We start from the raw sequence: 14,020 nt of genomic DNA on the forward strand, positions 1-14,020 counted from the left end.
TAATTACAGCAGGGCAAGAAGCTTTGCCATAAACAGACTTTTAACATTAGTTGTGACTTCTACCAAATAGGCTGTGCTTGTGTACTTCTAAGTGAAAGATCCAACTTTTAGTATTTGAGGTATAATTTCAAAAAGTGTTCAGTAAATCTTTGTCTCACTGCCAACAACAGACATCAAGGCTACTCATGACACAAAAGCATGAGAATTCTCATGGAGGAAAATGGGTGTCCTGATCATCTGCCTGCTTGGTGTCAAAAGAACCTACTGCAATTCTTCATTCTTATATTTGTTTTATAAAACTGCTTTTGACTGTAAACCCTTTTTCTCTTCTGCATCCCTACCCAGACCTTCTCCAACTACCTCACACACATCTCTCATTCTCTTAGTGCACGTACCAGCCTCAATAAATGGAAATGAATCCAGGCCAAGAAATTCCTGCCTTCTCCTGGGTGCCGTGCCACTACTTAAGGAGCCGTGCAGCATACCCTCTACCAAATAAAAACAAAGCACTTGCAACCATGGCATGGCTTATCTTGAAGCACTAATGCAGCACTGTTTGGCTCTAGCTCCAGAGGAGCAGTTAGCAGAAAGGTGTCCTCAGGGACAAAAGTCAGGACTGGTTAATAGCAAATAGGATTTTCCCTGCTTCACATTTAGCTCCCAGGCTTTTAGACAAGGCACTAAACTTGCAGAAATGTAGACAACTTATTTTAAGCAGTTTTTATTCCTTGGTCTCCAACTGGGTATAGCTACAAACAGGATGCAGGGTTATGAAGGGATAGCTGTGCTGCATTTAAACATGTTAACTTAGGCACCAGTAGCTGTGTAAGCACAGCAGCATGCAGCTCAATGCAGGACTAATTTGCCCTGCCGCTTGTTTAACACCAGCTTGAATAATTCCACAGTGATTTGCAGTAGCCATACCCAATTTCCACATCAGTTTCAGACAGCTATAGCTTTCCCTCCTGTAATTGAGTTACATACCCCCCTTGTGCACTTGCAGCTTTGATGGCTGTAGGCTCTGATCTATGGTAAATTGCTCAGGCTGGATGCCGAAGGGGATTAAAATTTCTGTTCTTGGGTCAGTTTAGGGCCTGCCAATAAGAGAGAGAGAAATCATCAACATTGATCTAATTAGCAAGTAAAACTGTTGCATATCAATTACTAAAGAGAAGGCCTGTGTTTAATTCTGTGCCAGTGTGGATCTATCTGGAGTATCCAGACTATGCACCACTCCCACATGAGGATCAGCAGAAGTCAGGGCACAGAGCACCCAGTGTGTGCTTTCTTCCTCTGGCCTTCCGTGCAAGCCTTTTTGGGAGTCAACCCCCTATATCCCTATTGTTTTACTCACACAAACAAATCCCCACATCTTCAATGTTAATGTCCTTACTCCCTTAAGTAGTTTTTCTAAGTTGCTCAGACAAGAAAGACATGTAACAATGATGTTTCAAGTTGCTAAGTGAAGGAAAAAAATAAATAAAAAATTAAGAGTTACTCTGTCTATCAGATAGCTCAGGACCAGGACAATGGGGAGGGCTGTGTCTAGCAGCACGTTGTATATGCAGTTTACAGGATTGCTCTTACTGCATCCAGCCTCAGGAATACAAGAGACTGGAAGGGAAGAGCAATACCTCCTAAAGAGAACAATCACTATAAAAATAATCAAGAAGAGCAAACTGACTCAGATTGAGAAGTCAGAATGAGGCAGCATTCAGAAGAGCAAAGCTGCCACAGAGCCCATCAAGCGATTAACGCAACCACATGTCAGAGCCAGAGGCAACTCCATGGCCACCAACACAACTGACTGCCTGAGGACTCACACAAGGAGCCAGATGCTGTGTCTGGGAACCCATCTTCCACAGGTCGGCATCAAGATCCCAGGACTGTCATCTTGAGAAGAGGAAGAGCAAGTACAATATGTCAACATAAAACAAAGGTTGAACTGGACTGGATTTGGTTTTGTTTGTTTGTTTTTAATGCAGTGAATTATATATAAAACACCTATTTTTGACATACTTTTGCCTTGCTGCATGTCTGGCTTTGCTTATAACAACAAAAAGAAGAGCCACTTTGCAAATATTAAGAATGGGCCCCAATTACATGTTTCCCAGCACTATTGCCTCAGGCTTGGGAACCCAAGGAAACCATCCCCACATTCTCCTTTGCAAAACAAACCCTCAGATCACAGGCTGATGAGGCAAACAGACCCCTCCCTGTCCTGCAATGGAGATAGGCCAGCAGAAGAAACATAAGAAACATTTACCTTGCGCTCTGCCCTGCACTTTTTAGATAAGGCAAACAGGGTCTGAGCCATTCTTGATTTCAGTAATCAAGAACTCAGCCAATGACAATTGCAAAATCTAACTCAAAGGCAACAAATATCCATCCTTGGAGGCACATCCATCCGGGAAGAACAAACTTTGAACAGTTAAGTCAAAAATGCCAGTTTGTTTATCACCAAACAAAAAAGGTAACTGAATGATCAACTCCAATTCCTTTGCCCTGATATTTTAACTGAATCACAAATCAAAGGGGAGAGCCTGGAAATTTCACCTTACAAATGACTCATTTTCAAACAGACTTTTCACCATACTCTTCTGCCTGCCATTGTTAAAGGCACAACACCTGGTACATTTCCAGGGGTGAAAATTGCCCCCAGAATTGGGAAATTTGGACCACTGACAATTTAGCCTATAGATCTGCAAGGTCTGATACCAGGAAGCAGCTGTCATGTGTTGGCTTCAGCTCTGTTGGGTCATTTTGGCCTTGGTAGGTTGGTGCTGATGGTGATGTCTGGAGATGTAGCTCAGCATTCCAGTGTAGAAAGAAATGCAGGATATCTTGCAGGAATGTAGGAGACATCAAAAGCCTGGGATTTGGGCAAAATATATTCATGTGCCACACCTTGGTTAAAAAGATTGCTTCCTGGAATGATCTGGCCGGCTGACTTTGCATGAAGTAAAATGTTGCTTATCTATAATTACACCCATGATTTTGTTGTTTTGTGGGAACATATCTTGTATATATATAGTATACCAGATTTAAAATAGAACTGCACAAAAGGGGACTTGGGGAGATGATACCCTAGAGCAGCTCCATCCAGCAGGTGATATAACAGGCAGTGGTCTTTGCTTAGAATCCCACAGGAGGAAAGGAGAGATCCTTGTGTCCAAAATAGAAATCTTCATCCTAGATGCAAGAAGCGTTTTTGCTTTGGTATCCCCTCAAGGTTCCCCTCAAGTGACTGTGTAGCAGCAGGCTGAATCAGACTCGATCAGAGCTGATGTGGCAGCAGCGACAGCACTGCCTGCTCAGTGACTCCCAGAGCTGACGTCCCAGGGCCTTGAGAGGCGAAGGCGGCAGTGAGTTGCACTGCACAGCAAGGGCTGGCAGTGTTATAATCTAATTTACTGGAGACACCATATGCAAATACTGTCTGAGCCCAGGATCAGCAAAGTGATAGGGAATTTGCACAAAGAGAAATATTCTGGTGAACGTTTAGAATAGACAATAAAAAGACGATTCACTGATAGACAAAATATTTTGTTGTCATTGCACGGAGAAATGCGTGTCATTTCATATACAAATACTGCAAATTCAGGCAAGCTGTATGATTCACATTTCTTGTTAGCTATATTGTATTATTTAGAGTAATTGCTACTGGAGTTAATAGTTGAGCCTAATTCTGTGTGAACGCAGCTACATTTTCCTATTCAGATATGATTACAAAATAATTCTGATTTCCACAGATTCAAAAATATTCATCATATTGATTATGTAAAGAATTCTGAAATTAACAGTTGGCTTAATTGCCCTCCTGGATATATAAAAAAAATTAATAATAATAATTATTTGACATCAAATAATGAGAGCTTTCAAAAGCAAACCCAAGAAAACTCAAAACAAATACAACAGTCAAGCTCAAAAGTGATGGAAGAGAAGCAATTACTGGAAAATGCTGTCTTAATTCATCTTAACACTATGACTATAATCACAGTAAGAATGACAAAGGTACTGATATCTTTTCCGTTGATATTCCTTGCAAGGTCCTTCAAACTAATAGTTCCTCCAGAACTCTTGGTATTTCAAAAACAGAAAATTTACCTCTCCACACAGAGATGGAGTAGGACCATCGTTGAGTTGACCTTAGCATGAACTTCCAATGAACCACCTATACAAACTCCTTTTAATATCCTGTGCCCCCATTCCTAAAAATGAAACTCCATCACCAATTCTGGTATAAATGTAAAATACACCTTCAGAAACTCCAGACAGATGGTTTGACATTTAGTTTTGTTTTTTTTGTCCCTCTCGCTTCACTCATAACTTTACCTGCCATTTTCATCTCCATGAAAACAGCATCTTTCATTGCATTCACATCCCTTTATTTACAGGACACCTTCAGAATATTCATATGTAATATTGTGTTTGTAGGAAACACATATACCTAGATACATGTTCTATACATACTTTTTACATGTGCACTTAAAGATATTTTAAGGTCTTTCTCTCATCCTGAGTTCATCTATCATATACAAATGAGAATGAATGTGTATTTCAAACCCATGATGCTCTCCATACTCTTTTATGCACTGACAGCCCTACTTAGGTTTAAAAGGGTCATTTCAGAACAACAAGACTGAGAAGAAATCATGTTAATAAAATACCAATACTGGAGTGTGGGAAGTGTCAACACACAGGCGGTAGAGAATTGGTACCAGCAAATAAGCTCTTTTATCTGTTCCACATTCACTATGTTAAATAGTCATATCTGATAACTCAGTATGAATTTGCGTGGGCATCACACCAGGCCTATTTGAACACACCAATCCATAGATTCAGAGAGCTTGCCTATAACAGTGTCATTTTGCCCCACTATGGATGTGTGAATGACCTGTCAGGGGAGAGAGAGTGCTTTATATAGAGGGCTGAGGCCCGAGAGTTTTGGTCTCCATCTCCGGTGGATCAGCTACCCCACAGTTATTGCACCATCCTGCCCGTTTGGCCCTCCTAGCAGAGGTTACAACCCCCCTCACATGGATGCCAGAATGGTCAAGTAGAAATTTGCAAAGGCACTTAAGAAGAGGGGCCGTCATATTTGTGCAACCCACCCTTGGTTTTGCTGTAGGTTAATACAGCAGGCTGTGAATTAGGCTGAGGAACAAACTCTGTTCTACACTTCCTGCTCTGGGATGTAGTCTCTGGTGGATGGATGGGAAGGTAAGGGTAATGATGACACTTTCACCGATGACAACTGACTCACCTTGGGGGTGTCAATCTGGGCCTTTAGCACTGTATGAGTGGCCGTTTACACCACAGGAGTTTTACTGATAATGAGTCTATTCAGGTAAGTAACTTCTAAAATAGCAGTTCCTAAACTACTTGTCCTGGCCACGGTTATATTGCTGTATACAAAGATCAACCAACCAGTGGACTTTCACTACCCTCAACACTGTCCCAGCAAGCAGCCACAAAGCAATACATGTAGTTCCAGGGTACTCAGTATGAAATTTGTCCTGCATGCCCATGAATAACATGAAGTCTCTAACTTGCTCTGCAGTTAATTCAGCCTAAGAATGAGAATGTATGATCCAGCAGTGTCAGGTGATCTGCTTATCAACATGCTCAGCACCGATAAACACAAAAACACACCCTTTGCAACAAGGCTGTTAAAACATGGTTATGTGTCTATGTTGGAAGTAACAGCACCACAAGCAGATACACATACACTAAATAGCAGGGTGTCCAGCAGCAACAAAGTTGGCAATCTGCACTGAAGCTGATGCACGTCCTCTTTGTGCTTTCTTGTGCAAGTTAAAGTTACTATGATGTATAAACTATAGAATATTCTGTAGTCACATCTCCATTTGCTTTGTGGATATTTTTGTCAGTGAGCAAGAACATAAATAATTCCCTCAGGTTTTAAACACAGAGCTATTCACTTTCAAGAGAGAAAAGTTTCTAAGATTTCCTGGAATTTGGGCACATAGCATTAAGATATTTAAAGGCCATAGCTTGCAGTTGTGAATGTTCTATCAGTTCTCAGAGATGTTTCAGCTGAGTCCCTGAAACACATTCATACGGAGTAAACCACAAGACATATTTGAAATGTCAAGGTGCAATTTGGTTTAAAACTCCAGCACCAGAAGGAATATGCTTAGCTGGACAACATAAGAAGCATTTATTAAAAATAAACAGAACTGTGAAAATCAATTTTGCTGTTAATCCAAAAATGGCAAAATGCTAAATTTATCACAGTAGATTATTAGGAATAAATTGAGCGTGATATTAAGGAATTCAGTTATATAAAGTACAAATTGGTCAACTATTTTAAGTTGAGCATCATGTCATTTCAAAGATATATTTGATTTTTCTCTGTCCTTCATCATCCACTTTATGCTGTCTTGGCACTTTACCAAAATTAATTCCAAAATTTAACCAATGTTCAGTTGTGTCATCTGTTATAGATTTAACACAAACCTCACAGTACCTGATGTTCTGTTTACATATATCAAATTCCTAGGTTTAAGTGATCACCTGGCAATCTCAATATTCTTTTACTTGGGAAGAAAAAAAGAGAACATTTCCACTCTTCAATATAGAAGCCAAATCTTGCCATTGCTGTAAAAGTACTCAAATTTAGTATTACTTAAGATGTAATGATCTGTGTACCTTCAGTCAAGCTTTTTGAATTTCAATAGATTTCAATGGAACCAGGATTTCATCCAGAAAGTTTTCCTTCTCCAACTTTTTGGCATTACAGCATTCAGCTAGAACAAGTCCTGTATGCATTAGGGCATGACATTATTCTCACAAAATTGGGGGATATATTCCTATAGGATTTCAACCATGTTTAATTGGCCCTGTTTAATACCCACTGAATTTGTTCTAGTCCCCAGTAAAGAAAACTGCATTAGCTTCCAATGAGTTCTCCGGATCAGAATCACACTGAAATAAGTCCAACTAATTTCTTGAAAGACTCAGCAGTCAATGAGTATGTGAGGCAAAACTATTCATTATTTGAACTATTGTTCTTAATTATCTACCATTCCCATCCATCATTTTAAAAGGCTGCTAAAGCCACATCACTTAAAAATTAAGTATTAAACCTTAAAAACGCAGTTGTGCTTTTCACATCTTGAGTATTCTTACCTTTTAATGATGAAAGCTGGAAAATTTCCCTGTAATTGCCACCCTTAATCATGTCACTGATGGGCTGCATACCTGACTAGTGCCAAAATGTAACAAAGCTCTCAAGTCAAGACAAAACTATTCAATTAGATTTTGGAGGTGAGTAGAAGAGAGTTTAGAAAACAAGCTGCAGAGAACAGAAAATATAATAAAGGACAAAGAGGAGACAAGTATTTTGTATGGGAGATGAACTGCCTGTAAACCATGGATTGGTGTTAAATCCTGAACTTTAGTGAGCAGGCGATGAGCTGGGTTCATCTAACACCAACAAACATGATATAGCTACAGGGCATTTCACCCTGGTTAAATACCAGATGAATTAAAGGCTGTTGCCAGCAGCTGTGATGAATGTCACTGGGATGCCATCTGATTGCTCTCTGAGTTTTATGAGTGAAGTATGTCGGCTCCTTCTTTGTTAAGGTCAGCATGTATTTCTAATGGTTCATCTGCAGGGCTTTGCTAAAGGCACCAGTGAGAACACAGGTGCTGGAAAATGTCTCTTCCATGCAGCACAAACTGGGACAAGCAAGACTGAATAGTGTCAGGAGGAACTTTTGCATCAACATGTTTGCAGTCTGGAAACAGGACTTACAGATCAGGACATAAAATGACAAGCATTTGCAAATGGGACAAACCTACTGCCAAATAACAGGCATTTTTATTTAGCTTACATAAATAAAATTTCCTAAAAGGGGTTATACCCTTTTTAACCCTCTTCACCCAGTCTGGATGATTACCTAAATTAAACTTGGTGCTCAGATTCCTCTGTTCTTTTCTGCAACATAAAGTGAGGCTTAGACTTCATAGCGTTGTGAAACTCCAAGTCACCTACTTTCTTACCCATTCTCAGCTCTTCCTCCTTCAGACTGTCTCTACAGACTATTGTCAGAGGAATAGTTCTTAAATTTTTGTTGTAGTCAATAGCTGTATAACAAAATAGGTACCCTAGAACATCTTATTTTTCCTCAACAAATAATTAAGTAGTTAGACGCTTTACTTCCCTGTGAACTTCCATTCTTCTTAAAATTAATTTTTAAAGAATACTAGATTGTTGTTTACAAGTGAAATCATCTAGCTGTCTCATTGCTGGAAAAACATGTTCCCTCCAATTCTCTCAACTTGCTCACTAATTGCATCCTAACCATCACTTGAGCTAAGAGGACAACTAAAACTTTGTCTGTACCCCAGAGTAACACTAATCCTGGATGTTAATAACAAGCACAGACAAGTATAGTCAAACTGGAACTCACTCATCAAATGAACTCACTCACACCTGCAAATGTCCATCATGAAGAAAGTGATAGGAATATGATCATATCTGGGAGAGACCTACTATGCAGGCATTGCTGGTTGGCTCATTAAAGCTAACACTTTTCAATATGCCTTTGGCTTTCCACGAATCAGTCCTGATGCATGCATGGACTCCAGCACTCTTAGACATGTTCTCCATGGTCAGGGCCCTCTACTCCACGTGTTTTGTGAAACCCCAGTGTCTGGGACATGTTGAAAAGCCACAGATGCTTCTCTGCATGTATGCAGTGATCACTTCTCTGGCCAACCGGCAGTTGTTTACTGCCAAAAGTGGGCATTGACCACCTTACAGAAGTGGGGTGCTTAATGTAGTGTTCCCTGCCCTGCTTAATGTTGCCTTGTAGACATTAGAAACATTAACTTGAGTCCTTTATGCCGAAGGGACCTTCCTTTTGTCTTAGCATTAAGTCCCTCTAACATCAGAAGGTTTAGGAAGGACAGAATGGATGCTTATTTGGAGCTTCTCAAGGCTCCAAATATCATTATATTTAATATAATATCATTATATATTATATTATTATAATTGTAATTATATATAATATATAGTAATGCTTTCATAATATCAGTAACTCTGTCTCTCTCCTCCTAAGATGAAAGGGAGGATTGAAAAACCTCATTCAGATATTTTAAACAAAAACAAATAAAACCAACCAACCAACCAACCAACCAAACATTTACAATAACTCACCTAATTGAAATGATGTGTGAGGATACACTCTTATGACTTGGCTTTACAAGACAGATATGTCTTTGTACCACCTACTATGCACACAGTTTGTAAACTCAAGCAAAAGGCATATAAATGGGTAAAATAAGTAACAGAAAATATTCCAGCCTGAGCAAATACATAACAAGGGAAACCTCATTTAACATGACTTTTCTATCCCACACAATGTCGCCTGTTGCAGGTGTCTGTCTTTGTTGTCCCTTTTTCTGTTCTTCCTTCCCACTCTTTTTAATAAATGAGAAAACACAGTCCTGTCACTTCATCATGTCTTGTGTTGTAGTAAAAAGAGAACTCAAAGTGAATCAAAAAAAATAAAATACTGGCCTTAACTCTACAAGACTCCCATGTGACTGATTTTATGAAGGTCAATCAAAGGATATCAGCATTATTGCAATGGTGTGAAGCTAGATACATTCCCTGAAGTCAGACCGGGCCAGTTTCCACTTTCCTGACTTCAGTAAAATTTCCACCAAACTCAATGGACAGATAGTGAATAGTAGTTCAGGAGCAGAAGTCTATGGCACTCTGCTCAATTTTAGGTGTTTCACTTGCAGAGATCTTTCCACGATAATTTACAGACTCTCACTGTGCTTCTACAGCCAGGAGGGCCAGAACTGGGCCTGACAGCACAGCAACCACCCCACTTCCCAGTCGCACCATTTTCTCTTTGCTATAAGGCTGGCAGTTACTGAATGCAAGAGAAACCACTTACGACTTGTTTCCTTACCAGTAGACTTTGATTACAGTCCTGGAGATTCAGTTACCTGGTGATTCAGTTGCCTATAAAAACAGATTGTGCTGAAGTAAAAAAAAATAAAGTTGTATTACAGGATTCATTTTTTCATTTAATTCTCCCTGTTAAACTGCTCATTTACACTTTGAAGAATACTGACCCTGTATAGTGAAAGAAAATTACTAAGACCTTTTTTTGTTCATCTTTACAGCACAACATTTTTTGTTTATTTGTCTTCTGACAGATTTAGGACAGCGGTCATTTTAATTTCTTTCCCTGATAGCTCTCACCTACCTCTCAATCTTCCCCTCATCTTTCCCGTTTGCTCCCTTCCCAGAAGTGGTGGGCTGGCAGTCCTGTGCAGAAATGAGGCCTTAGAGAGCTGAAGTACAAGCAAGAGTTCCTTTCTGGCCCCTACAAATGGAGATATGAACTCCAGTCAATGAGCAGAACAGGTATTTGTGTCAATAATGTCTTTAATCATCTCAGGTAAATCATCAGAGCCCACTTCTCAAGAATTCTCAAGATTTCCCCATACCTTTCTTTCTATTTTGCTTAACTGCTGCACTGCCTTAAAGTTACGTTACTTTCAATTTTTGTGTCTTAGTAGAGGCCATCACTGACAGAAAATGCAACCAATTTTTACTTTCAATGCTCACGTGGTTATGATAAGCAAATACTTTTAGAAGTTGCTGTGACTTTGTAAACATGTCCTTTCTTTTTCAGTATGTAAAATGTGTTTTTCCCATTGACTGATAGCACAATGAAAAACATGGCACAGTCAAGGTCCATATTTTCACAAGTATCTCTAGTTTTTGATGCTTAAATTTGTGCACACACAAATCTGGAAATCTGAGCTGATTTTTCAAAGCTGCTCATTCACGGTAGCTCTGAGAAGAACCATCAGCTACCCAAATCCTGTAGTCTGCAATGTCCCTCTTCCAGTCTAGCCATTCTCACAGAATGAAGCTTTCATCGTACACGTAGATAACAAATACGTTATTAACACACATGCCTTAGGACAGAGCTGCTTGGATCAGATCACAGTTTCATTGTTTTGCAGAATCAAACTCGCACTGTGTCAAGATAAGCACACCCATGTGTATTTTGCAGTATGGTGCATTCTCAAAGCAGCAGTATTAAGCGTCTACTTTTGGGTCCCTAAGTTGATGGGACCCTCTAAACATGAGTCACACAAACAAAAGGACTGCTCATGAGGCTAACTACCAGGGTACTACGAGGTGCCTGAAATTATTTGGGGAGAGGGCATGCATGCTCTGTGAGCTACTAGAGATTTAAACAAAATGATCCAATACAAAAAAAAAATTCTAGGCTTGTCTTTGTCATGTGAGCTCTATTTAGTACAAAATTGTTCTTGCAGTAAAAGCAAACCAATGTTGCAGCATATGGCATTTGTGTTGTGAAGGGTGGAAGAGAAGGTATCACTGTCTGCATGGTGTTAGGTTGGCCAAGGGAAACTATCATAGTGTGGCACAAGCTGAGAGAAGCGATCAGATCAAAATCTCTGAATTTTGTCTGTTGAATGTCAAGCTGTGCTCATTAGCTCTCCATAATAGCCCCACAATGTGCTGCATGCAATGTTTTTATATGAATGTCATGTTCAACCTTATCAAATAGGTAAGAGCTAGATTACCAAATAAGATCACTGTAATATCAACATGTACAAAACATTTCCATGGTACAAAGATAGAAGTTCCCTGTTATCAACACCACTTCTAGGTTTAATAAGAAAGTTCTACTTCCTTTTCTGAGTGCAGCTCACTAATCAAAAAAAAAAAAAAAAGGAAACAAACAAACCACTGGTTACAGAGGACCCAAGAATACTGTGGGCAGCTCTCTAGGTAGACATATACATGTACAAATAGGTACACATATCTGAATTGGAAAGAGTGAAATCCTTACTCAGTTCCATTCAACAGCAAAATTTGCAATCGATTTCCATCATACTAGCTTTTCATTTATCTTTATTCCATTGTTTTTGACATACAATAAAGGTGAAAAGAAACAACTGAAGAAAAAGAATGGAAAAGGAGAAAAACAATGAAATCCCATGCTGTTCAAATATCCACATGTACCAAAATTTGGAACCAGGTGACGCCACAGTAGAATCTAAAGTTATAATGTGCCAAAAACTCCTGAGGAAGTAGAACAGCTTTTTGCTTTCCCATGAGATGCCCCACTGTACACTTTGGGATCAGATGGTGGAAGATTAAGCTTCTCTGAGTCAGGGACCTTCATAGGCTATTTTACCATGCATTTATGCAATGCTGTAAGGAGATGCTAAAGTGCAAACACAGAAGAAAAATGCAAATACACTTGCAGTGCAAGGTAGTATGATGCTGGTGAAAGACAGGCTGGAAGAATAAAATGTCTCAAGGCGAGGGAAACTTCTTTCTGAGCTCAACACTCCCCTCACGCTATCACACAACTTCGTTGTCTGATGGCTGTCTCTTCCTGGAAGCTGTCTGTAGAAATGGGGGGTTGGGGAGGGACATAGGAAAACAACAACAAAAATGCAAGATACAGGACTGTGTTTTGCAGTATACCCATTGTTGCTGTGATTTAGTCCCACTGAAGCTACCTATAAAACCTTCATTAATTCAGAAGAACAAAGCTGCAACAGAACTGCGTACTTCTGAAAATTTAATTCTTACAAGAGATTCAACTTAAAGACTGTGAGGGCAGTATGAGTCTTCAATCAAACAGTGAGGGAAAACACACTCTTTCCTTACTGTCAGAGTTGGTTTTGAAGAGGAACTAATGCTCTGAAATAAGTAACAGTAGTGAATCAGCACATTTGCTAGACAAGGCAAAAAAAGGAGGACTTTCTTCACTGTCTGACTCTAAATTCTTGAGACAATTACTGCAGTTTGCTGCTTGTATAGAGAAAGTGTGGCTAGGAAGAAAAAGACTTCCTCTCTTGAGGACACCTGTTCTGAAAAGCTCTGATAAATTGAATTTGCATAGCACAGGAGAGGCACTTGCAAAGTGTTAAGTAAATCACCTAACAAGTAACAAGGGAGGTGGGAAGAGGAAGAAAGGAAGGATACAAGACAGACAGACTACAGGATAAATTAAAGCACGCACAAAATGCAATAATGAATATGTACATCAATATTCAAGTTGTTTTTTTTTTTTCTTCCCACTAGAAGTATGTAATTCTTTCATAGTTTCCACATGCAAGTAGTGATTTTGGTTAATTTTCCCTCATTTCTGACTTGATTGAAATGATAAAATGTTCTATGCTAGTCTTAAACTTAGTTTTTATTTTAATGTCAGTTTATTTCAGATTTAAATGCTTACCTTTTTGCATTTGTGACTTTTCAGGATTTGTTAAATTTCAATATCTCGTTCTGATTATATTACATTGATGCAAGAGTAATTTTTAAATGGCAAACTTTTCAGTTAAATGAAAATACAAATTGTTGAACAACTCAAATAATCTTTCTACCTACAGCTGCATTTGGTGTCTAAGACCTATGGAAAAGTCAGAACACCCATAATACAAACTAAGTTTATTGTATTATCTTAAGATGTTATGCATTCCTCCCTGATTTTGTGGATGATAAAATCACATATCAAAATGAGATTTGAGCAGACACATACAAAGTTGCTGGAAACATCGGTGAAACTCACACTGCACTAATAACTTGCCAACACTCAAAAGGAGAGCTCTGCTTCCCCCTTGTTCCACCACTACCAGCATCTCCCACCCCTGTATCACCTCTCCCAGCCTCACAGTCCCACCTCATGACACTAGCTCCGGAGCTAATTTGATTCACAAATTAAGCGCTAAACTGTTGATTCTTTTGCCGCATAATTTTCTGTTGGTCCGGGGATCTCAGTCACTGCAGCATGGGATCAAAGGAACACCAGAGCTGGCACAGGGGAAGGGAAAGGGTGCCAAGAGGCCAGCTTCAGTGGTAGCAAGTAACTTGAAAATTTGGTTCCGTTTCAGGCTCTTGCTGTCCTTAATAGCTGTGGTCTATTAAGAGAACGTAGTCCTAGAGCTAGTTTTTCTTTGTTCAATGTAC

The sequence above is a fragment of the Anser brachyrhynchus genome, assembly GCF_964034855.1.
Source record: "Anser brachyrhynchus genome assembly, chromosome: 2".
Classification (NCBI taxonomy): Eukaryota; Metazoa; Chordata; class Aves; order Anseriformes; family Anatidae; genus Anser; species Anser brachyrhynchus.